The 27,166-nt window shown below is 37.1% G+C and overlaps 1 protein-coding gene across 9 annotated transcripts in view; it reads left to right on the forward strand.

The window, feature by feature from the left end:
* The window catches only part of MARCHF1 (membrane associated ring-CH-type finger 1), an 899,266-nt gene that overhangs the window by 725,289 nt on the left and 146,811 nt on the right, over nt 1-27,166 (forward strand). The window lies entirely within an intron of this gene.

Genomic DNA, 27,166 nt, shown 5'->3' on the forward strand with positions numbered 1-27,166 from the left:
TTTCACACAACAAACATTTTGTTTGTTTGTTTGTTTGTTCACACACACATTTAGTTTCATTTCAACAAAATGAGTTATTTTTCCTTTTCAGTACTATATGCAAAAGATAACTTGATACTTTTGGAGTGTCATAAAAAGTATTTTTTTCCTCTCATTTCAAGCATCACAGAGCTGTCACATACCCAACTTGAAATTGTATCAACATTCATGGTACAGTTTCCGTTAATTCAGTTTTTCTACAAGTTTAGGCTCAACCATACTGGTATTTAACCAGGACAGGTTTTAGAAATGACTTACTTTAAGGCATTAGTTTGGTCATATTTGTTTTATAGAGTCAATGGATGAAAAAACAAAATACTCCCTAAACTGTCTTAATTCTAAGCAAAACACCAGAATGTCAAAAAAAAAAAAAAAATTATGGCACGGCAGAGATACTCTAGATTTTTATTTTGCCTAGAAAACAAAATTAAGGGCTATTTTCTAAAATGAGACACAATGCAATGTATAGACTCTGTGTTTGGGGGAGTGAGAAGTCATTTAGAGCCATTTATCAAATTGGAAAATTATGTCTTCCAAAAACGTAGTTCAGACAAAGATAGATTTACCATGAATAGAGTTTGGTCTGCAGGGCCACTCACTTGCCGGCACCCTCTATGGCCCTGAACTTAATTTTGCATATGTAATTTTATATTCTTTTCCTTCAGAGGAGCCCCCAAATAGTTGTCAACTATAGGCACTATAGAACATAGATCCACATCCACTTTAGGGAAGTGTTTTGTTTTCAGAAACAAAGAATTTTATTACTCATTGGAAAAATAGCAGTAGCCGAGTATCAGCACTTTCTTAAGCTGGTTTCCTGAGGCCAGTTCTTAGGAGATAATGCCGAGATGGTCTGGTGACACTTGCAAACACACTGCATTGGTTATAGGAATGCAACCCTACACTTAGGAAACTCTCATTTTTTTTTTTTTAACATTTGTTTATTTTTGAGACAGAGAGAGACAGAGCATGAACGGGGGAGGGTCAGAGAGAGGGAGACACAGAATCTGAGACAGGATCCAGGCTCTGAGCTGTCAGCACAGAGCCCGACGCGGGGCTCGAACTCACGGACCGCGAGATCATGACCTGAGCCGAAGTCGGCCGCTTAACCGACTGAGCCACCCAGGCGCCCCTGGAAACTCTCATTTTTAATAGATAGTAAGTATGCCTGTCCATTGCTCTGTGAGACAAAATCTCTATGTTCCAATCTTAGCCATTATGCAAACATCCTTACAAAGATAGTCGAGCACTAAAGCTATGAATAATTCTGCTTACAAGACATGCAGAGATACAAGAGACCCATAAAAATTGTATCTCAATACATGGGACTGAACATTTATAATTACATCCAAATCTGGGGACCTTCATAGATTTTTGAGGGGCGATGTGGGATAGTACTAATTCTGGAGAAAGAGGATCAGAGTGTAAGTTGCTGTGCTGTCACTTCTTATGTGACCGTGAGACATTCACTTAACCTCCCTGAGATACAGCTGCCTCCTCAGTGACATGAAGGTGATGGTATCAGTCATTTGAAGGTTTCCTTAAGTAACTGTAAATTAAAAACATACCTTTCAAATGTCTTTCATCTTAGTCACATCATGAAGGGCCTCGCCTGCAACTGCAGAACATTGTCATCTTTCTAAACTTGAATGTTCATGTTGACCTAGAAACTTGTAAACATACTGACAACTCCTTTATCACACCAGATATTGTTTCATGATCCAGGGGTACAATTATATTGCATTGCCAAGCTGCTGTTTGAGTTTGACATAATGCAGTTTATTTATAACTTTTAAACTTTTAACTTATTCTTTGAGAAATAAAAAAATCTGGAGTGTAGTTTCCCTTCTAGGAGTTCTTCCAGGCTCTGGTATAGATTAATTGCATCCCTATGTGGGAGACAATTAATGACAAAAATGCATAATATGCAGAGGGAAATGAAAAGCTCTCTTCTTAAATAGTCTAATTGTGCAATAGCAGAAATTCAACTATCAGACACCTGCAGAGATAAAAAGATTTCTGTGTGCATGTTTATTTTATTTAAGCCAAAATGACTTTCCTTTTATTCACATTCAGAATGACAGTCATAAATGCTAAATACATTGTTGAGTTCTCACTACTTTTTCATGAATTACTAAGTGATAAACTTTTCATTAGGACCATATAACTTACCAACTGTGAAGTGGCAAAATCTAGCAATATTTGAGTCCATTAACATTTTTAAATGTTTATTTATTTTATTTTTGAGAGAGAGAATGAGAGAGAGAGAGCAGGGGAGGGTCAGAAAGAGCAAGACAGAGAATCCCAAGCAGGCTCCACACCTTCAGTGCAGAGCCCCATGTGGGGCTCGATCTCATGAACTGTAAGATCATGACCTGAGCAGAGATCAAGAGTTGAACGCTGAACCGACTGAGCCACCTGGGTACACCGAGTCCTTTAACTTTTAAAGTGGTGGGGAAAAAACATTAAAGCAGAACAAGGGTGCTTTTTCTCTCATTTTGTCAAAATTATTTTTATGTAGAAAAAAAGACTATAAGTGTTTGAAGGGTGTGATTACAGACTAATTAAGAGCATGGATTCCAAAGAAACTGTTTAGGAGGGTTATTTAACTTTCTTAATAACTTAACCTGTGAAAGGAGAATATATTATAGTATCTACCTCTTGGAGTAGTGCTTAGAACAGTGACTGGCACTATGGCAAGTATTAGCTATACTTATTATGGAACTCTTAATATTTATATCACAGTGAGAGCACCAAATAAGTGCTTCATAAATCTTCTGGTAAGTAAGTGAATTTGGGGCATAGGTTCTAATATATGCATTGTGTTCTGAGTGGAATAAGAATAAATAATAGGCTGGTAAAAATTAAGTCAGTCAGGTGCCTGGGTGGTTCAGTCCGTTAAGCATCCAACTTCAGCTCGGGTCATGATCTCACGGTTAGTGAGTTCGAGCCCTACATCAGGCTCTGTGCTCACGGCTCAGAACCTGGAACCTTCTTTGGATTCTGTGTCTCCCTCTTTCTGCCTCTTCCCCGCTCACACTCTGTCTCTCTCTCAAAATAAACAGTAAAAAAAATTACGATGTTATGATATAGGTAAATAATGATCTGACATCATTTTATTGAAAAAAATACTGCATATTTCTGTTTCCTAAAAAAAGTTACATATTTATACCTATATATGTGTATATTTAACAATAATAAATTATCTTATGTCAGTGGCAATATTACTCATAATGAGCATCTTTCTTAATTTTTATCAAGTTCGTGTCATCCCCAATCCTTTGATAAGGACAATTGCAGATACTACAGACGAGTCTATCCGCAGTGGGTTGGCAGGACTGTCCACCACACTACGGAGTCTGCTTTCCTGCCCATTTCTTACAATGCTTTACTGAACCAGCAGAACTTTCTAATCATCAATATTTGTGGAATGTCACCCATCAATAATCATATTCTGTACTGGAAATGAGGACTTCCATGTACTCAGTGAGCTTACAGTGAAGGAGTCGAGATCCCATATATATGTGAGATATACACATATATAAATTAATTAAGTAGAACTGATAACTCCCTGTGCAGAAAAGATAAAGAGCAGGCCTGAGACTCTTATCTCCAAAAGGCCTGTTGGTAAGGTTGGCCCTTGGCTGGCATCTGGGAACTTGGATTTCAGGAATGGCGTACCACCCTAAATTATAAAAATAGTTCACAGTGCCTGAAGTGTGAAAAAAAAATATGGCTTATCCAAAATACTTGCCTTCCTTAGGAAGTCTGGAATTTGGGTACATGCTAGGCAATAGGTACCGATGTGACCAGCCCCCAGTGAAAACTTTGTGCACTGAGTTTCTAATGAATTCCCTGGTAGATAGCTCTTCACATCTGTTGTCACAACTTATTGCTGTAGGATTTAATTGCAGCCTGCTTGACTCCACTGGGAATAAATTTGGAAGTTTGCTCCTGATTTCCTCTGAACTTTACCCTCTATGCCTTTTCCTTTTGGTGACTGTGCTTTGTATCCTTTCACTGTAATAAACATAGCCATGATTATGACCATAATTTAGTCCTGCGAGCTGCCTAGAAAGTCACTGGAACTGGGTGTGGTCATGGGAACCCCTCCTGTGCTAGCCAAAAAATATAGACAGAAGGCTGTGGGAGTTGAGAGAATGATCACTTCCACGTGATGAGGACAGGATAGCATCAGAGATGGTTTCTTGGAAGAGTGGTATACAAACAGGGCCTCGAGGAATGGGTGTGACTTGATCAACTACCAAGAAAGTAGGCTTAAATGGATATAAGTATGAGGAATGGAAGACAAAAAAAAATAAATTACAAGGAGAAAGATACATAAATGGTTTTAAGGACCTTTGAGATGGAACTCTGAATAATAGGATACGTTCTCTTTAGTCAAAACAGACAAGTGTCATCTATCTTGGAAACATAGGGATGGATTTAGAACCCATCAAGGTCCTTGAGACTTTTTTTCAGTAAATATGTCTGAAAATGAACATTATTATTTTTGCTGTTCAGGATTGTATAAACATGATCTCACAGTTGTGAATATGAAATATACAAGTGTGGGATAAATAACAAAAGTTGAATTGTTAATAAACATTAAAAATTTTCTCCTAGTTTTATCTCTGAATCTTTTTACCCCATATTATTTAATTGCAGTTATACTTTGAGTGTTATACTTTGAGTTTTCTGGCCATTCCACCTTTTAATTTTTTTCTTAGTTTATATTTCTAGTTTGTTTTAGGACATAGAAGACAGACCTGTGATTCTCTTTTTTTTTTTTTCCTATTCTAATAGGATTTGTATGTGTTGAACAAGTTAAAATGGATGCAAAAGCTACAGAGAAGCTATATGGGTTTAAAACAATGTATGTGAGATTGTCAGAATATCTTCAGTGTGAACAAAACAACATTTACTTATCCATTACTTGTTTTTGTTTGTTTTTTGAAAAGCTGCTCTTGATATTAATGCTGGTTGCTGCTTTTTAACCCACATATGGCTCATAAATAGGTTCCTCAAGATGTAAAATTAGCCAAATTTGGCCTTTCTTTTATTTCTTCTAGGCTGAGAAATCATTATATTCAACTAGCAACAGCATATTATGTATTTCACAAGAAAAATATTTCAAAAGCAAACTGTCAAAAGGAAAGAAAGCCTGTACTTTCAATTCAAATCAACATCTCGAATTTTCGTTTAAGTGAAATACTTCAGGCCTTTTGGTCTATGTGGGAAGCAGCTCACAAAATGTAATCTACTTATGAAAAGAAACTCAAAAGCCACCATCTTAACAAAATATTTTGGTGTTTCCATTATTTCCTGTTATATCCCCTAGACTTCATTTACTTGACAAAGGTTCATCGAAATTGTTCTGTTAGTCTTTACCTAGAAATATCATGTATAATGTTAAGGAAAGATGGTATATAGTGTTTAAAATAATATTTCTAAAGCTTTCTCTTCTCTTATTCACATACCTACTTTATTCTTCCATAAATGAAGATGCATGGTATAGTCAATACAATTTATTCAACAAACATTTTTTAAGGATATACTGTGCACAATACATTATAGAAGCAATAGCATTTTAAATAAATACTTTCTTTTGATCAAATACATACTTTGATTTTACTGTGTAAATCTTTAGCTCTCCATTTTTGCCAGATATGCCTTTAATATTATAACTTATTTTCCAACAAGGTCAAGGTGGAAGTGTTCCCTAAATGGAAAATGTATTGGGAATTCTTTCAGCTGAACCTGAGCCAAGCATTTGCATCTCTGAACAGGTGTTTAATGTTCTGACTTATTGAGAGATCCATCTTGGTTTGCTTGTACAGGGGACCTATAAATCATTCATAGCCTCAGACTACATACCTTTAGAGGGCAGGTTTGATAGGTAAAATGGGATGTATAATTAGGAAACAACTAGAAATGAGGTAGACTAATTTGAGAACTGTCATAGAGCCTGAGTCAGGGTCTGTTCTGAGACCAAAGCTGAGGAAATGAATGTAAATTTAGTTAAATTGGTAAAGGTAGTAGTGAAAGAGTAAGAAAGCCTGAAACCTTATATTCTGAGGCTTTTTCTTTATATGCACTCACTCCTTAGGTGATCTCATCTAGCCTCATGACTATATACAGTATGCCAACAACTCTTAAATAGATATTTCTAGCCCAGATTTTTACTGTGAATTCCAGACTAAAATATCCCACTTACATTTTCTATACCAGTGTATAATAGGAATCTGTTTTAGGTCAGATTGCCCATAAATAGGTCATAAAATGAAATTTTTTTTGCAATTATTTACTATGGAGAAACCACAGAAGCTCAGGAGAAGCCACCAAAGGAGTGGGAGGAGCAGGACAGGGAAGAGGAGGAAGTCAAGAAAAGTTCCCCTGATCCTGCAAGGGGGATCTGCAGTATAAAAGGAACTGGAAGTTGTTCCCACTTGAAGCATGAAAACAGGGCTTTCATCCTCACCTACCAGCCATTCATGACCTCAAGGTCTCCCAGAGAGGGGAAAACTTCCAGGTACTTTGACTGTCTTTACATACAGGTAAAGCTGTCTAAGAAGCCAAGGGCAGTTCTTCAAAGGGAATCACAGTTACAGGATCTTGGACACAAAATTGCCCAGAAGCTTAAGGATCCATGTACTGAAACAAAGAAAGAGGCCAGACTGGATTTTGGTGGAACACTGGCAGCATCTGCTATGGCCCATCAGTTGAACCACTCAGATCCATATGAACTCATTCTATCCTGTCATGGATACTAATAAAAGATGACCGGTCATAATTTCTGAGGAAAAAAAATACAAGACATGGATTAGTAGAACAAGCTCGTGCTATACAATTGCCAAAGCCATAAATGATTCATCATCATCTCCTACGACTCATTCCAAATATCCCTCATTCTGGATGATCAGTTCTGTTAGGCTAGATAGCTTACTGGTGAAGTGTCTCTGACCTCCAGTATTTATTACCATGCCCATAACAGGCTGTCTTTTCTGTAATCAACCGTTTGAAGTTAATCCTGGGCATGGTTAAACAAGCAAACAAACAAAATGCTGCAGTGGATCCCCCAAGTTTTAAAATATGTCGTGCTTCCTCATTATATAGCAGCAACCCTACCTCCTTATAATGGACAAATGCAATTTTTCAGTGAATTGTTGCTCTGCCTACCAGACAACATAATTTGTGTTACCAAGTTCATGAGGGAGAGCTTCAGTCATGTGGTCAACTGATGTCCATGGTAAGACCTTTGGTCTTTCTAGAGCCAAGTGGCATGCCAGGAGCTGCTTTCTATGAAGAGAACTCCACTCCAATAGTATGGCCTTGATCTGGAATACTAGGGTTTTCACAGGATTTCTCCATTCAGAGCTTGACAGAGAATCTGCACTGCATTCTTATTTACCATGGTGCCTCTAATACTATGGGATTTGCCACTTAGTACAACTCTGGCATGAAGGTTACTTATACTGAAGCAAAACTACTGCAAAAACTTCTCTTATTCTTGACCCTACTCAAAACTGGTAGCCTTCTGAGTCATCTGACAAAGGATTTAAGCATTATTCCAAAGTGTGGTTCTTGCCACCTCTAAAACCCAGGATCCTGTCAATCACTCTGCGTCTTTCTTTTTTTTTTTTTTTTAATTTTTTTTTTTCAACGTTTTTTATTTATTTTTGGGACAGAGAGAGACATAGCATGAACGGGGGAGGGGCAGAGAGAGAGGGAGACACAGAATCGGAAACAGGCTCCAGGCTCTGAGCCATCAGCCCAGAGCCTGACGCGGGGCTCGAACTCACGGACCGCGAGATCGTGACCTGGCTGAAGTCGGACGCTTAACCGACTGCGCCACCCAGGCGCCCCACTCTGCGTCTTTCTTAACAGTGTGCTAAAATGCAAAATTTGTCCTTCACTCTGAAGGGACTGTGTTGACAAGCACAACACACCAGATCCCCCCAAATTTTCACTGATTAAGCCAGCTCCTGAATGTGGGATTTTTCTCCTGTGCTCTAGAACACACATAACTTAATGAGGCATTCAGATCACTGGCCTTTCCTGCTCCTTAGATCTGATTAACATGGTATCATCATACAATAAATTAATCTCGTGTTTGACAGTTGTCAGTCAAGGTCACCTCCAATCTACGTTGTGACAAATCCCTGAGGCAGGATCAGGAATGTGTACTGATGTCCATGCCAGGTGAATGCGAGCTGCCTTTGATCCAGCTTTGATTCATTTATGATGAATATTAAAGAGAACATGTCATTAGGACAATAGTTTCATAGTACATGCCCAGCCTTCATACCACATCGTGCTGATCCGCTCTAATAATGATAGTGCATAAAGCACAGTAACTGCAATTATGGCCGCTGCCCGGCTACATTTGCCATTGTCTACTGTTATTTGCCTGACCCACTGGGTTTCCATTTCAAGAACTAGCCTGAGAAATTAAATGGTGACATGATGGGAACAATCACCCTTCTATCCTTTCAGGTCTATTTTTCACACAACAGCCAAAATGATTCTTTTCAAATATAAATCAGATAGTGTCTTGCTCCTGTTTAAACCCTCTGATGGTTTCCTGTATCACTCAGAGTAAAACATAAATCCTTACATTGGCCAAGAAACCCTAATCTGGCCCTGCACTATCTCTCTAATTGTATTTCTTATCGGACTCCCTCCTAGTCACTCAGCCCCAGACACACTGACCTCTTTGCTGTTCCTCAAACAAAAGCTTTTGCTACAGAGCATTTGCCCTCCTTGCTCGTGCTATTCAGAATGCTCATTCCTTGGATATCTGCAAGATTGGCTTCCTTCATTTTTTTTTAATTTCTACTCAGATACCATCTTATCAGTGAGCACCTATCTCCTTTCCCGCTGCATTTTTTAAAAATTTTATTTAAATCCAAGTTAGTTAGCATACAGTGTATTAAGGGTTTCAGGAGTAGAATTTAGTGATTCATCACTTACATATAACACCCAGGGCTCATCCCAACAAGTGTCCTCCTTAACACCCATCATCCATTTAGCCCATCCCCCTACCCAACACCCCTCCAGCAACCTTCAGTTTGTTCTCTGTGTTTAAGAGTCTCTTATGGTTTGCCTCTGCCTATTTTTAAGGTTTTTATTGTGATCTGTAATTTTATATATTTTCTTATTTGTCTTATTTAAGCTCTAAGAGAACAAGAACTTTATTCCTTTGTTCAGTTTTGCTTCTTCAGCACCTAGTAAAAGTGACTGATAAATAGTATACATTCAGCATACATGTGTTGAATGAATGAATACAGCCTGTTTTGCTTTTTTAGCTTTAAAATATATTCTCTTAACTTGGAATGTGTGGATATATAGAACGGTGATCTTTGAACAAGGCCAGTACTTGAACTTGTTACCAGTACACATAAGATAGAACAGAATGTATAAGTGTTTGCAGTAGATACAATTGGTCCCACCCTAAAACTTAATACCACCCATCCTCTCTCAGCTTCTTTGAATGTTTTCAGATCATTCACCAGCCACCTCCCTCTTCATAGATTTTATTCTAAGTCAAGTGGTGACCTTTCACCCTGTATACATAACACATGAGCATTTTTTTATTTTTTATTATGTTAATTTGAGAAAGAGAGGGCAGGGGGTATGGCAGAGAGACAGAGAGAGAGAGAGAGAGAGAGAGAGAGAGAGAGAGAATCCCAAGAAGGCTCCGTGCTGGCAACGCAGAGCCTGACACGGGGCTCAAACTCACCAACAGTGAGATCATGACCTGAGCCAAAACCAAGAGCCACATGCTTAACCGACTGAGCCACCCAGGCACCCAAACATTTTTTAAAACCACACTTTAATACAGACCAAGGGGCATCTATTGCAGAAGAGGCACTTAATAACAAGGTAAAAAGGATGTCTTACCAAGTGGATTTCAGCCAGCCTGTGTCCTAAGCTCCCCCATTCCTGTGCCAGGGCCCATAAATGGAATAGTCATGTTGTCAGAGAAGGAGGCTATATTTGGACAACAATGCCATGATCTCTTTCTCACCAAGGGTGAATGATCACTCCACCACTGAATGAATGCTTAACCTGTCAGAAACAGAGACTGATGTTGAGCCCCCACCAGTTTAGTAGCATTTATCAAGAAGACCATCCAGCCACTTGATAGCAACTTGATTGCCTCAGGTACCTTCCATTTTGGGTTTGCCTCTCATATAAGGTTAGGACCAGGGTGAAGTAAGTGAAGCATTAGGCCCAGACACAAACTTTAAGGGGATACCAAGAAATCCAGTAATCAAGGTAAATTTTAATGCAATACTTTAAGAATCAAATGTCCTGCAAAAACTCTATGATAACTAAAATAACAAAATTTTAAATAAAAACAGGATCAGTGCTGTGTCAGGCTATATGCAGCCAGAAGCAAAGGAAAAAAATCTGTAATACTGATTTTTCATTTATTTACAGTTTTGATATTTGTTCATCGTGGGTTTTTTTGCATTAATTATGATTTTTAAAAAATATTGCTTTAAAAATTTTCTTCTAGTGGTTGCTGAATTTTTTCGTGCACTTTTATGTTATGTGCCCGCGGCAAGTGCCTCACTCCTCCACTCTTCCCAGCTCTGTGTCTATCTGAATTTAAATTAGTTGCAATTATATAAAATTTAAAAACAATTTCTTCAGTTGCGCTGGCCACATTCAAGTGCTCAATAGTTCCATGTGATTAGTGCTTAACATATTGAAAAACATTGATGCAGAATGTTTTCATCATCACAGAAAGTTCTATCAGACAGATGTTGTTGCTCTTGAAAATATGTTGAACTCCTCTGTGGAAAGAAATAAGTGAATGGTACCTAGATGTTTTCAAAACAACTAGAAAACTAATCTCAATCTGGAAAATATGTGATACTATTTAAATTGTCAATTTGCACGTTCTTAAATCCCAATGCCTGCCATTCATTCCCCTTTGCTTGACTTAAGGAAATATTCACATAATAAGAACTACTGAAGATCAAGAACTATTGATCATGAATGAGCCCCGGGAATTAATGACACAGCAGTAATTGCTGTGATTGAGATACTGTAGTAATGCTGGAAGTTGTTTTTCCAGGCCAGATCATAAAACAAAAGTGGGCCAGTATTTGGTTCCCACAATAATCCAGAAAGGGAATGAATAACATGTGGTTTTGTGGTGCCAGGGGTGGGAATCATCTCTCCCCACTGATCATCTGTTATACAGAGCAGAAACAAAAAAGCAGTTGTACTTACAACTTACAGTTGTACTTTCTTTTCCAATGGAAAATATCTATTTTAAATGAGGATGATTCCATTCAATTTAATTCTCATTTTTGCAGATACTCATATATTTCATTGTAATGATTCTCTGATGAAATAAAAGCATGTATTTAAGGTCTAAATAGCCATGAAATAATAGTTTTGTGGAATGTTGGGGGCTGGGGATAGAAGATGCTATAAGCAAGAAAAATGAATGCTATCTGCTGATACTCTAAACTATCATAACTTTCTCCCACTGAATTTCCTCAACTCAAAACTTAACACAAGAAAAATTGAACTGAGGCCAAATGGGTGTTTCTTTCCTTTGAGTATCTTTAATATCAACAAACCATACAAAATGTTTTAAGTTTGTAGCATCTAACGTGGTAGTGTGATGGTTGCACCCTTGAATTTTTCACCTATGATTTTATTTTAGGAAATAATTTTGCAGATTTCCCCTCTCCTAACAATAGCTGCATTTAGTTCCAGCAACTATAAAGACTGATCAGTGAAGGACTTGGACGTACTCTAGTTCAAATACTACAAGGAAATAAAAGAGTATTGTTTAAATCACTGAAAGCCAAAAAAGTCAGAGTTTTTGATCATCTTTAACCTATTTACACAAAAGACATGTCGATATATTTTCCACAAGATTACACCAGAGTCTCCTCTCACTGCTTCTCTCCTTTTCTGTTATTTTTTTATATTATTAGATATTAGTTGTCGTTTTAAAAATTTTTATGGCCTTGGTTCGTTTTCTCTTTTTTTCAGGTTATAATTAAATCCTGGGCGGGTGGGCAGCGGGTTGTTTATTTTTGGTTTTGTTTTTGTTTCTTGTGAGTTTCTTTGCTTCTCTCAGCTACATTTTATTTGGTTACTTACTATCATTTGTTTCCTTTCAGCGTCCTTCATCACCCCCTATTTTTGAGTTCTTTCCATGTATCCTACAGCGAGGAGAATGTTGGCAGCTGTGTTGTTAATGTAATTAATGCGCATAGTCAATTTGGATTGACTAGGCCAAATAAATCCACTTTGAGACTTAAACTACCCAATTTGGCTGTCTTTGTTGATCAGATTAACTGGGTAATTGTCAAATCTCTATCTCACTAATTACTGCAGAGATATATCATGTATTCCCTCATTTGATTCTCATATCATTGAAACTTACAATCAAAGCTTTATGAAGGAATAGTGACATATAAATAGCACCAACTGAAGATGAAATTCAGCAACCACTTGCATCATTTTCATCTCCTCTTTGTACTGAAGTGAGAAAACGCAAAAATTATTAGAATGTGTTTTTCTTGCTGCCGCCAAGGAAAAGATGAATGCTGGGAACTGTACATCCACTGGACCTAAAACCCACATACACCGTACTTCCCCTCACAACATACTGAAAATCTCAAACTTAGTAAATTTTTGTTTTTACCTTTAAAAATGAAAGTAGAACAATTAATTACTTTTTGGCTTACGATAGGCTTTCGGTCAACCAGAAGGAAAGATTTTGCTGACCAAACTGCAATAAACTAGTATTTTATTTATTTAGTCAGCAGACTTATCTTTTGTACTTGTTCTGAGGTAAGTGAAAAGAACATAGCTTCTTACGTCTTGGAACATATGTTGCTCATGAGAGGCTGTCGGGTAACCCGATGATTACAGTTCCATATAAAGTGCTTTCTTGATTCCCCAACTTGGACATTTCTACTATTTCAAGATGACTTTGGTTAAAATAAGAAAAAAGAGAATACTAACATTAATATTAGTAATTACTATCAGATGTGCCTGCCCATCTAAAAAACCAGGCAAAACATACACACACCAAGAAGCTAACAAATTAGCATGTCTCTAATCCATGTATTGCAGAATAAATTTTACATTGTTTGGAAAGAGTCTAATGGAAGGATTTAGTTTTGTGAAAACGTCTTTGTTCTGAGAATAGAACAAGATGGCTAAAATAGTGAAAATAGTAATTATTTAATGGTCCTGAAAATATTTCATTTGATGAAAAAAGAAAACCTTTCTCACAGGTTTTTTACAGTGAACTTCAATGGCAGACTCATTTTGTACATGAGCATACACTATGTAAAAGAGCACTTTTCTTATGTCAGCTGGGCCATGGACTTGCTTTTTGTCCTAAGTGGACAAGTAACAACAACAATAATAATAGTTCACATTTATTAAAATCAATGTGTAAAGCACTGAGCTCAACATCTAATCCAAGAGATAAAGGGTTTTCAATGTAGGTATTTAGAAAATCAGGCCTTATGATAGAAATAGTTCAGTGAATATATATATTCAAGGTACTTGAAGGAGATATGAAGAAAAATATTAAATGTGGCCCATCCATCCATCTTTTCATGTGTTTTATCCACTATGTGTTCATTCACTCAGATATGAACCCAAATGAGGATATAGAACAACGTGCAATTTATATACAGGTCCTCCTGCTCAAATTATGAAGAAAAGCTTTGCTTACTGCTGAATACACAGTAAAATTATGTTTTTTATAAATTTTTTTAACGTTTATTTATATGAGAGAGAGAGAGGCACAGTGTGAGCAGGAGAGGGTCAGAGAGAAAGGGAGACACAGAATCCAAAGGAGGCTGCAGGCTCTGAGCTGTCAGCACAGAGCCCAACGCGGGGCTCAAACTCACAGACTGTGAGATCACGACCTGAGCCAAAGTCAGACGCTTAACCGACTGAGCCACCCAGGTGCCCCAGTAAAATTATGTTTTTTTTTAAATATTATATCTAAGGCAAAAAAAATTGTTTTATATTGAAAATTATTTTTATCAGTAAAATACAGAATTAGCCTTTCTTGAGGTGAAACTTTATTATGTCTTACTAATATAAATCAATATTAATGAGCACTTGCTATGTGTCATTTATTGAGCACCTACTATCTGTCAAGCATCTTAGCTGGTGCTGTACACATATTATCACTAACCCTCACAGGAAGCTTTTTAGATAGGTTTCCAGTTTAAAGATTAGAAAACTAAGATTAGGTAATTTACCCTCATTCACAAAACAAGTTAGTGGCAGCGCCTGGATTTTTAACCTAGGTGTTGTACTCAAAGAGTTATTTATCCACAGTCTAAGGTGCCAGACCACCCTCACAGGCCTCTCTGACCTGTCTTCAATGTGACACACACAGAGGTATGAATGGCCATCACGCATTATGTAGGACTCACACTATACAAGGAAAGGGAAGTGATTTCAAACTGATTGGATAATTAACATGTATAGTATTAAGAAAAGATTTGGGGTGACTTATTTTGATATACAGTAGGAAGCCATTTGGGTTTCTTAGGAAGAGGGATGGCATAATAAAAATGGCATTTAAAAAATACATTGTAAACCTGTCACGTGGTACACTTAAAATACATGCATAATCTTACCAAAAAATGTATTGAACACAAATACTGAATGCTGGATGATGATATACATTCTGAACGAATTTAGGAATGAAGTGTACTTTTGTATGCAACTTACTTTGACATGAATTATAAAAATAAGATGGATTTGTGAATGGATAGAGGGATGGATGAGTAGATAAATATATGATAACATAAAATTAGCAAAATGTTAGAAATTTGCGTATTGGTATATTGGTGTTAGTGCATAATCCTTTAATCCTTTCAGCTTTTATGTATATTTGAAAATTTTCATCAGATGCTAGAAAAAATAGAAACATGGGTTATAGTATATAGGATGGAATGGAGGAGCAGAGAGCAATGCTCAGGGACATTACAGTAAACTGGATATGAGCTGAGTATCTGTGGAAATTAGTGACAATGGGAAAGAAGCATTGATCATGATTAATATTTACATAAAGAAATGAGTTATGGTAAACAATTAGAAATAAGGGATGCAAAAAAAGAGAGATGAATCTTATTGAGAGATTCCAGCCTGGTGCAAAGAACAAATGAGGGTACTTTCATAATCTGGCATTAAGGTCCTTGATGTGACAGGTGCCCAAATGCTGGCTTTTCTTTGAGGCACTTCTGTAGCAGGTTTTTTTGGAGACCTCACAAACTGGAATTCTCCTGACATTGGCAACATACTTTGTAACTGAGACCTCATGACCCTCTAAAGCTCATTTTACTTGCTACACTGATACATATCCCCTGCCACATGCTCTTCCTGCAATGTGACATTCATATTCTTCTAGCAAGAAGAAGGACCTATGTTCCCTCCTCTTGAAACTAGGTGGAATTTCATAATTTCTCCAACCAGTTAAACATACCAGAAGTGATACTGTGTGTCTTTTAAGACTATGTCATAAGACTCTGCTTAGTCATCGCTCTGTCATGACACACTCATTGAGAGCCCTGACATGATAATGTAAGATTGCTATTGGCTGTCCTAAATCCACCATGCTGGGAAGCTCACATAGAGAGTTCACACAGAAATAGAGATGCCCAAGGAGCCTCAGCTATTCCAGATCCCAGATGCTGGAGTCTTCCCATTACTGGTGGCAGACAAGTGAGTGAATGAGCCTCCCTGTGATTTCTGCCCCAAGCCTTTAAGCCTCCCCAGTTTTCATCAACTGAAGCCAAGAGTTGTTCTTGTTTAGCCCTGTCCAGATTGCACATGTGTGAGCAAAATAAATATCATCATTTCAATATACAAAGTTTTGGGATAATTTGTTACTAAGCCATTATAAGTCATACACACAGACTTTTTCCATTAAGGTCACTTTGTCCTAGCTGGAAGACTGATTTCTTTTAAGACTACTTAAGGCCCAAAGGAAGCATGAACTCTTGCTCCTAAGCAGTGAAAATACATCTTATTCCAGTTAGTTTCCTCTCCCCACTCTGTACTAGTGCCCAGATTCAATTAGTCTCTTTAAATTTTTGTAGATGAGTCAGACTGTAATCTCCATAGCTTCCAAAATCTGACAATAAATATCAAACTAGGCCTACCACCAGTCCATATGTCACCTTTGTGCGAAGTAGAAAAAGGTACCACTTACCCACAATATTATCTTTCCATCTATCACAAAATAATCATAATATATACTCACTTTATTGGATCAAAATATTTTACTGCCACTTGATTGAAAATTATTTTACTATACTGAATGTCTGTAATGCGAATGACACCCCTAGAGGGCAGTGTAAAATCTGCATATCACTGCACATACCAGTGTGAGAATTCTTCTCCACATCTTCCTAAATCTCCTTTTATTTGACTTGAGATGGATAGAAACATCCTTTCAATCACACTGAATAACACTTCTCTTCTATCAGTCTTTCCTTCTTCATATAGCCTAAAAGTGGTTAATGGCCTAGAAATGTCACAAAACTAGATTTCAAGAGCCATCTCTTTAAAATATGGGGATACTGTTATAGTAAAATAAGAAATTTAAAAAAAAACTGTACATTAACTATACAGGAATTAAAATTTTAAAATAAAATACAAATATGGGGATACTGTTTACATTTCTGACATGCAGTTCTGGGGTACCTGGGTGGCTCAGTCTGTTGAGCTTCTGACTTCAGCTCAGGTCATGATCTCACGGTTCGAGCCCCATGTTGGGGTCTGTGCTGACAGCTTGGAGCCTGGAGCCTGCTTCAAATTCTGTGTCTCCCTCTCACTCTGCCCCTCCCCACTCGCGCTCTCTCTCTCTCTCAAAAATAAATAAAAATTTTAAAAATTATTTTAAAATGCAGTTCAGAACTGCATAGTACTATTTAGCATAGCCCCAATAATATCTGGTTATTATTCATCTATTCCACAGCATTGTTTATTATATATATATAATATATATATAATATATATAATATAATAAACATGTATATATGTATATATATATACACACACACACACACACACATACAAATACAATTAAACACATATATTGGTTGCAATAAGATGTACTTTCACTGGTAAGGATTATATATATATATATATATTGATTTTATGTGTGTACATATGTGTGTATATATATATATGTGTGTGTGTGTGTGTGTGTGTGTGAGAGAGAGAGAGAGAGAGAGAGAGAGAGACGGTACCAGGCACTAGGAAAGTAATAGTGGGCCATGAAATTTACAGTGTAATGAGTCATTCATGCAATCATAAAATCATGCAAATACACAATGGTAACTTTGGTAGGTTTTATAAAGGAATTTTAAGTCACAGTGGAGTATCTTGGAGTATGGTCTGCATTAAGAATAGAGATTCGGGATTTATCCAAAAGAGATGATGTTTCTAAATGCAAGAAACCATATTCATGGGGAGTAAATGTATGAAAAAAAAGATCTGAAGTCTAAAGATAGAGTTGCAAGAAACACTCCTAGTTCTACAGAGGAAGGATGGCAGGGAGCCCTGGAAGAATGCAAGAAGTGGCAAAAGAGATAGAAGCAACCCTGAGTGTTGAGCCATGGAATACCAAAAAGTAGGATGTTCACAAAAAAGGTGGCATTCTAGAGAGCACAGTTCCTCAGAGAGTTTAGGGAGGGTTAATACTGAGGAAAGATTACTAAGTTTGACAAACATGCAAGCAGTCGTTATCTTCAACTGCAGGAAAAGGGTCCTGAGTTTTATGATAAAGACATGAGGAGGATATTATAGCTTCAGGGGAAGAGGAACTCCAGTTAGGATATGGATCCAACAAGGCTTTTTGGGTAGGTTAAGCCTGAGTTGAGTTTTTAAAGGTGAAATAACAGAAGGAAGATAGGAACAGCTTGTGCAAAGCCATAGAGAAAGAAAAGAGCATGCAGGGCATGTTCTGGAACGGCTAGTAGTTTGGAGCAAACAGTTACATTCGAAGGTATGACAGAGACAGGACTAGTAAGATAAGTAAGATCATGTCAGATCCTTGGACTACCTTAAGAAATATAGAGCTTTACAATGAGGTTATGGGGAACAGTGAAGGATTTAAAACAGAAGATCATGGGAGAAGATCTGTAGAAGTAAGATTGATGAATTTAGTAAGACAAGACAAAAACAAGAGATCAGTTAAAAGGGAATCGCAATTGACCCAAGTGAAACATGGGAGTTTAAGAAGTGGAGGTAAATCTGAGGTAGTTTTAAAAGGCCAAATACTTAAGGGGGCGCCTAGGTGGCTCAGTTGGTTAAGGGTCCAAGTTTGGCTCAGGTAGTGATCTTGCAGTTTGTGGGTTGGAGCCCCATGTTGAGCTCTGTGCTGAGAGCTCAGAGCCTGGAGCCTGCTTCAGATTCTGTGTCTCCCTTTCTCTCTGCCCCTCCCTGGCTCATGCTCTGTCTCTCAAAAATGAATTAAGGTGAAAAACATTTTAAAGGCCAAATACGTAGGATTTGAGGACTCTGGAGTTTGAGGTCTAGATGAGGAAGAAGCCTAGAATGAGCCTAGGTTTTCATCTTTATTACCAGGATGATTGTGTGGGGCACATACTACAGTTTTCTGCTAAACAGGACACAGGAGCAGAAGAATATGGAACTGAGGTAGTCAGATTTCCTAAATGCCAGTAGGCTCTGGGTGAAGTGATTTGGCTGTAGGAAGAAAATAGACGTAACAGTATATACACTCAGATTTTTTTTTCTGGAAAATGATCAAGTTGGGGTATCTTTAGATCTGGGAATGTACTCCAAGAAAATCCAATGATCTTTTGAAACTCATGACACAAGTTGAAAAATACAGCACAGAAATTCTCATTTTGCATTCTCCCAAAGCAGTCTGGCAGGACGGAAGGAATTTCAACTCTCTTCTTTTTCCATTCATTTGAGTGTTTTGAGAACCAAACACTACACTTAATGATTTATAGCCACAGCTCACAACTCCACTGTACAACTTAATTCCTCTGCCCAGATCCCACACCACAGTGGCATATGCTAATACCCAGTGTTGACATGACTCATTAGTCCATGTGATCGTTTTTGGAAAATCAGCACAGTTATAGAAATAAAATGTTCAGGGGCGCCTGGGTGGCGCAGTCGGTTAAGCGTCCGACTTCAGCCAGGTCACGATCTCGCGGTCCGTGAGTTCGAGCCCCGCGTCAGGCTCTGGGCTGATGGCTCGGAGCCTGGAGCCTGTTTCCGATTCTGTGTCTCCCTCTCTCTCTGCCCCTCCCCCGTTCATGCTCTGTCTCTCTCTGTCCCAAAAATAAAAAAAATAAAAATAAAAAATAAAAAAATAAAAAAAAAGAGAAATAAAATGTTCATTTTTTAAAGCGGTATTTACTGCAGAGAGTGATTTTATCTAAAAGGAGCTGCTTTTACACTTAGGGAAAAAGTTAAAAGTCACTGTGGTTATCTTGCTGACTGAACAACCTGATAAATAAAACTGGTAATATGTGGATAAACAACAAGGCATGGACTTAAATTTTATGAAACTTCCATAATTCCAAGACTCCAGTACCATGAAAGAAAATGTAGAAAAATGTAAGGTATTCCTAAAAGCATACAGTAAGGCCCAAAGAGACACTGACAATAAAGAGAACAGTATTCAGTGTACTGCTGTCAACTGGCTTCCACATAACTCACACAAACAGCTTATTTTCTGTGCAGGAAATGCTCCAGGATAGTGGAAAAAATATACTGAGTGTTTATTCTAAAATTACCCCATGTGAGACTTAAGACATTTGTTTCCTTAAAGGAGTCTGCCTGACATTTGAACTTCCTTATAAAATTGCATTAAATATGTATCAGCTTGGAGGGCCTACCAAAATAGAATAATGCATTTTCAATTTAGTCTTGGTTACACTTGACCTGTTTTAAAGTGTTTCTTTAATGAAATGGAAGCTATACCAAAATTAATTCCATGCAAGTGGCAAAGCAGGTTCTGTGTTATTTAATCATAATGCATACCCTCCACTTTGCCTGAATGTAGAAACAATACAGAGATGGCGATTGCTTTAATCTGGCAGGCCTGATAACATTGTCATAATAATCAAAACGAAGTTCAAGTGGTTTTCTGACCTGAATGTAACACTCATGTTTTACTGTAAGAAATAAGGAAGGGCACAGAACCAAGAAATTCCACTGTGGCAGTTTTAGCTTGTAATCGTACTAATTCTGCATCAAGGGCAACTGAGCCAAGGATGAAGGGTTTGAAAACCCAATCTTCCTCATTACCATCGCCAATTTATCTGTTAAACAGTAGACACCATTTTAGGCACTTTTCACATGAATTAACTCATAAGTGGGTTCATCCTTATAACCAAGGCTGCCTGTTAAAAACTGCAATTTCTCCAGATAAGACTGAAGCCAGAAGAGTTTGAAAGTCACACAACTGGCAAGTTGGAAATCTGGGATCCCAAAGGCCATGTTTTCTTGTCTCCATCATGCTTCCCTATTCAGCAACACATCAGCACACAATGTATGGCAGGCACTCTGCTGAAGGGCAGGGATATGCAGTGAATAAAAAGTCATAGTCCTGATAGGAGCTTTCACACTAAAGGGAGAGACCAGCAGTAGACAAGTAAAGAAGTAAACAAGATGGAATTATCAGATGGTAGTGCTTGCTGAAGAAATAGAGTTGGCATAGAGAATTAGAAGAGGGGGAATTTTGTCTGTTTTATTGTTTGTTTCCAATGTAACATGAATAGACAGGCCTTCCTGAGGAAGAGATAATGTAAGGAGAGACCTGAATGATACAAAGCCAGGAGACATAAGTGAAAGATTACTGTACTAGGGAACACTAAACTCCAAAATCTGAGGCAAGAAGGAGCTTGGCATCTTCTAAGTAGTAGTAGAGGCTAGTTTTGCAAAAATGTATTATAGAAAAAAGAATGAACTAAGATGGGAGAAAATCATGAACCAAATCAGCCAAAGACTTGTAGAACTTTCTGGATTTTATTCTAAAAATAATGGGAAACTATAGAAAAATTATAGTAGGAAAAATACATAACCTAATTTACATCTTTAAAATACCATTCTAGATTCAGTATGAAGAATAGATCGCTTTTTTTGTCTACTTGATTGACTCTTCTGAGAGAAAGATGTAAAATATCAAATGACATTTAAAAAATTATTTATTTCATTTTAAATCCCCTATAGTTAACACACAGTATTATATTAGTTTCAGGTGTATAATAAAGTGATTCAACAATTCTGTACATTACGTAATGCTCATCAACATAAATGTACTCTTTATCCCCCTCACGTATTTCACCCATCCCCCTCCCACCTCCCCTCTGGTACCCATCAGTTTATTCTCTATTGTTAAGAGTCGGTTTCTTGGTTTGCCTCTATCTCTCTTTTTTTCCCCTTTGCTCATTTTCTTTTTGTTTCTTAAATACCACATATGAATGAAACCATATAGTATTTGTCTTTCTCTGACTGATTTATTTCACTTAGCATAATACTCTCTAGCTCCACCCATGCTATTGCAAATGGCAAGATTTCATTCTTTTTTATGGTTGAGTAAAATTATATATATATATATATACATATATATATACACATTTATATATACACATGTACATATACATATATACACACATGTATATATGTGTGTATATTACACAGGCATATATATGTATATATACACATGCATATATATGTATATACATGTATATACGTGTGTGTGTGTGTATAGATAGATAGATAGATAGATAGATACACTTCTTTTTTTTTTTTTTTTTTAATTTATTTTTGGGACAGAGAGAGACAGAGCATGAACGGGGGAGGGGCAGAGAGAGAGGGAGACACAGAATCGGAAACAGGCTCCAGGCTCCGAGCCATCAGCCCAGAGCCCGACGCGGGGCTCGAACTCACGGACCGCGAGATCGTGACCTGGCTGAAGTCGGACGCTCAACCGACTGCGCCATCCAGGCGCCCCGATAGATACACTTCTTTATCCATTCTTCAGTCGATGGACATTTGGGCTGTTTCCATATCTTGGCTATTGTAGATAATGCTGCTAGAAACATTGGAGTGCGTGTACCCCTTTGAATAAGTATTTTTGTATTCTTTGGATAAATACCTAGTAGTGCAACTGCCAGACCATAGGGTAGTTCTATTTTTAACCTTTTGAGGAACCCTCCGTACAGTTTTCCACAATGGCTGTACCAGTTTGTATTCCCACCAATAGTGCACTAGAGTTTTCTCCCATATCCTCACCAACACCCGTTGTTTCTTGTGTTGTTGATTTTAGACATTCTGACAGGTGTGTGATAATATCTCATTGTAATTTTGATTTGTGTTTCCCTGATGATCAGTGATGTTGAACATCTTTTCATGTGTCTGTTGGCCATCTGTATGTCTTCTTCAGAGAAATTTCTGTTCATATCTTTTGCCTATTTATAATTGGACTATTTGTTTTTTAGGTGTTGAGTTGTATAAGTTCTTCATATATTTTGGATACTAGCTCTTTATGAGATATATCATTTGAAAATATCTTCTCCCATTCAGTATGTTGTCGTTTAGTTTGTTAGTTGTTTTCTTTACTATGCAGAAGCTTTTTATTTCGATGTAATCCCAGTAGTTTGTTTTTGCTTTTGTTTCCATTGCCTCAGGAGACTCATATCTAGAAAGTTGTTATTATTATAGCTAATGTCAGAGGAATTACTGCCTGTGCTCTCCTCTGGGATTTTTATCCCTTCAGGTCTCACATTTAAGTCGTTAATCCATTTTTAGTTCGTTTTGGGGGTATAGTGCAAGAAATGGTCCAGTTTCATTCTTTTGCATGTAGTTCTCCAATATTCCTGGTACCATTTATTGAAAAGACTTTTCTCTATTGTATATTCTTGCCTCCTTTGTGATAGATTAATTGACCATGTAATCATGGGTTTACTTCTGGGCTCTCTATTCTGTTCCATTGATCTATGTGTCTGTTTTTGTGACAGTACCATACTGTTTTATGACCACAGCTTTGTAGTATAATTTGAAATCTGGGATTTTGATACTTCCAGTTTTGTTTCTCTTTTTCAAGATTGCTTTGGTGATGTGGGATCCTTTGGGGTTCCATACAAATTTTATGATTTTTGTTCTATGACAATTGCTGTTGGTATTTTGATAGGGATTGCATTAAATCTGTTGATGGGCTTGGGGGTATGGATATTTTAACAATGCTTGTTCTTCCAATCCATGAGCATGAAATATCTTTCCATCTCTTTAGGTTGTCTTTAATTTCTTTCATCAGTGTTTTATAGTTTTCAGAGTGCAGGTTTTTCACCTCCTTGGTTAAGTTTATTCCTCGATCTCTTATTCCTTTTAGTGCAATTGTTAATGGGATTGTTTTCTTAATTTCTCTTTATGCTGTTTCATTATTAGTGTATAGAAATACAATAGGTTTCTATGTATTGATTTTGTATTCTGCAACCTTACTGAATTTATGAATTAATTTTATTAGTTTTTTGGTGGACTCTTTAGGATTTCTATATATATTATCATGTCATCTGAAAATACTGGAAGTTTTACTTCTTCCTTACCATTTAGATGCTTTTTATTCCTTTTTATTTGTCTGATTGCTATGTCTATCAGTACTTACAGTAAGTACTATGTTGAGCATTTTTTCAATTCTTCAAAATTATTGTTCTGTTGTTTTGCATCACATGTTATACTATCAAAATGTTTGACAGCCTGATTCTTGTTCCTACAAGGAGATTTGCTGTTTCTGTCTGAACATTTCTGGAATACTTTCACAGCTTTGACTTTCACAAAATATGTTAGGTAATGATTTTCCCTTCTCCCCCTTGATTAACACATTATAAATTCAGTCTTTTAGTTCTCAACTCTTTCTTCCATCTTTCTTTAATCTCGTGAAGTTTATCTTTAATATATTTTATGCAGATTTTTCTATATCTTTATTTTTTAGAGTTGTCTTCTAGAAAAGTTCTTCAATATTATCTTCCAAGTCACTAATTCATTTTTCAGCTATATACAGCTTGATATTTATCCCCTCTATAATGTTCTTTATTTCAACCATTGTATTTTAATATCTCATGTTTCCCATTTTATGACCTGTTTTTTTTCTTATTTCATATTGCTTATCTTACTTTTTCTCCTTAATCATAAGTATCATGCTTGTTTTAAATTATGGTTCAAATTATTGTGCTTCATATTGTATATACTGTTCAACTTAAAACTTTCTTTATAATAGTTTCATTAACCAGGTGTCTAGTATTTGATTTGTGAGCTCTTGTTTCTCTGGAGATATTAGTTGCTCTGTCTGGTCAGGGACAAAGGGGAAGAGTTGAAAGCTGGGAATAGGGATGAGCTACAACGGACAAAGATCCAAACACCCAAACTACTGTTGATAACCTGTATTTGCTGTCACTCTTCTGGATGAGCTCATTGGTCAGGTTTTCACTTCAGCTTTTGAGATAAAATGTGGTACATAAGGAGAATTCTTATTCTTAGTACAGACGGTCCCCAATTTAGGATGGTTTGACATGATTTTTCAACTCTACAATGGTGCAAAGCTGTGCACATTCAGTAGAAATCAAACTTGAATTTGGATCTTTCCCCAGGCTAGCACTATGCAGTAAGATTCTCTCTACTGATGCTGGGCGGTGATGGCTGCAGCTCCCAGTGAGTCCCATGATCACATGGGTGAACAACCAATACACTTACAACTATTCTGTACCTATACAACCATTCTATCTTCACTTCCAGTATAATATTCAATAAATTACTTGAGATATTCAACACTTTATTATCAAATAAGCTTTGTATTAGATGATTTTGCTCAGCTGTAGGTTGATGTGTGTTCTGAGCACATTTAAGGCAAACTAGGCTAAGCTATGATGTTCCCTAGGTTAGGTAGATTAAATGCATTTTAACCTACGATTATTTTCAATTTACAGTGGGTTTATGGTGATGTAATTCCCTTGTACATTGTGGAAGATCTGTAATCTAACTACCCTGGGGATTTAGAAAAGGAGAGACTGGAGAAGCTCTAATCTGTGAAGGCACTTGACCAGCTCCCCTTGTTTTTATCAACTCTTCAGCCCATAATTCCCATTTCCTTGTTTGTGTTTTACTCTGTTAAGTTTTTAGGACCCTGATTGTACCTTAAATCAATATTTTCTGGGTATTGACAATGAGTTGGATAATGAAAGGTGAAACAATGATTGTCTGAAGGCAATGAGGGGAGAGGTAAAAGAAAAATTTGAAAGATCCCCAAGGACTTGCCCTTACCAATATCCCACACTCACAGTTCAAAGCCTTGGGCAGCTTCCTAGGGGTAAATCAAGTCAGATTGTTATTTAGGTAACTCCTGTAATTCATGTTTTCTTCTCTCATCTTTGGGTTTTCCAAGTTTAATTTTGAAGAAGAGGCTACAAACCCATGTTAGCTTACTATAACGACAGGAATAGAAGTTTTGTTTTGGGTTTTTTCCTCACATTTCTTTGATATAGTCAATACTGCCATCATTCTCCAAATCCCATTAATGAATTATACTCATGACAGATTCCAAAAGTAATATATAACATATCAAATATAGAATATGGCAAACACTTAAAAAAAACAACAACAAAATTGTGCCTTTTATATGTTGCTTATGGATTTCTTAGGAAATCATGGCTTTATTTCTTCTTCTTTTTTTTAAGATACTGCAATAGCTCACTTGTTTTTGCTACCTGCATTTCATGGAATAGCTTTTTTACAATTGATAAGAGAGCAAATCTTCTTTATTTTTTTAAAAGTTTTTATGTATTTATTTTGAGAGAGAAAGAGCGAGCGGGGCAAAGGCAGGAGAGAGGGAGAGAGAGAATCCTATGCAGGCTCTGAGCTATCAGCACAGAGCCTAATACAGGGCTCAAACCCACAAACTGTGAGATCTTAACCTGAGCCTAAATCAAGAGTCAGAGGCTTAACTGACTGAGCCACCCACATAGCCCAAGAGAGCAAATCTTACTTAATAGGATATTTTTATCCTGTTAAAATTTTGTTTAAATGTAGAAAACTAAGGAAATTCCTGTTTTTGTTATTGAACACTGACTAAACAAATAAGAAAAAGAACAATTAAAAGCCAAGTGTTAAGATGATTAAAAGGTTTGGAAATTCCAATGCTGAACATTAAAATAAAATACAACTGTCATAAAATCCTAGTCAGAATGTAAATTAATACAACATTTTTGGATTTAGTAATACACATTCAATTAGGCTTTTACTAAATGTTAAATAGGAAAGTATTGACCAAAAATCTTTAAGTGGACATGTGATTTAACAATAAAGTTATGTCTAGAAATGTATTCTAGGAAATAATGAAGGAACACACACACATTAGGTTAACCATCTAAAGATGTTTATTTTAGCTTGATGTGTGTGGTAGGCTGAATAATGGCCCCCCAAAGATATCCATGTCCTAATCTCTGGAACCCGTAAACACACTGCCTTTCGTGGCAACGGATTTTGGAGATGTGGTTTAGTTAAGGATCTTGAGATGGGAAGATTATCCTGGATTATCTAGGTGGGTCACAAAGGCCTCTGTAAGAGAGAGAACAGAGAGTCAGTCAGCAAAAGGGCATGTAACAACAGAACCAGAAGTTGAAATGATGTACTTTGATGATGGAAGAAGGGGCATGAACCAAGAAATACAGGTGACCTCTAGAAGCTGGAAAAGACAAGGAAATGAATTCTGCCCTGGAGGTTTCAGGAGGCACAAAACCCTGCCAACATCTTGATTTAGACTCTGACCTCCAGAATTCATGTGGTTACTTTAAGCCACTAAGTTGGTAGTGATTTGTTAAAGCAGCCATTGGAAACTAATATAGTGTACAATAGTAAAAAGTTAAGGGACGCCTGGGTGGCTCAGTCGGTTGAGCTTCCAACTTCAGCTCAGGTCGTGATCTCACGGTCTGTGAGTTCGAGCCCTGACTTGGGCTCTGTGCTGACAGCTCAGAGCCTGGAGCCTGCTTCAGATTATGTGTCTCCCTTTCTCTCTGACCCTCCCCCGTTCATGCTCCCTGTCTCAAAAATAAATAAACATTAAAAAAAATTT

Source organism: Neofelis nebulosa, chromosome 3 (assembly GCF_028018385.1).
Source record: "Neofelis nebulosa isolate mNeoNeb1 chromosome 3, mNeoNeb1.pri, whole genome shotgun sequence".
Taxonomy (NCBI): domain Eukaryota; kingdom Metazoa; phylum Chordata; class Mammalia; order Carnivora; family Felidae; genus Neofelis; species Neofelis nebulosa.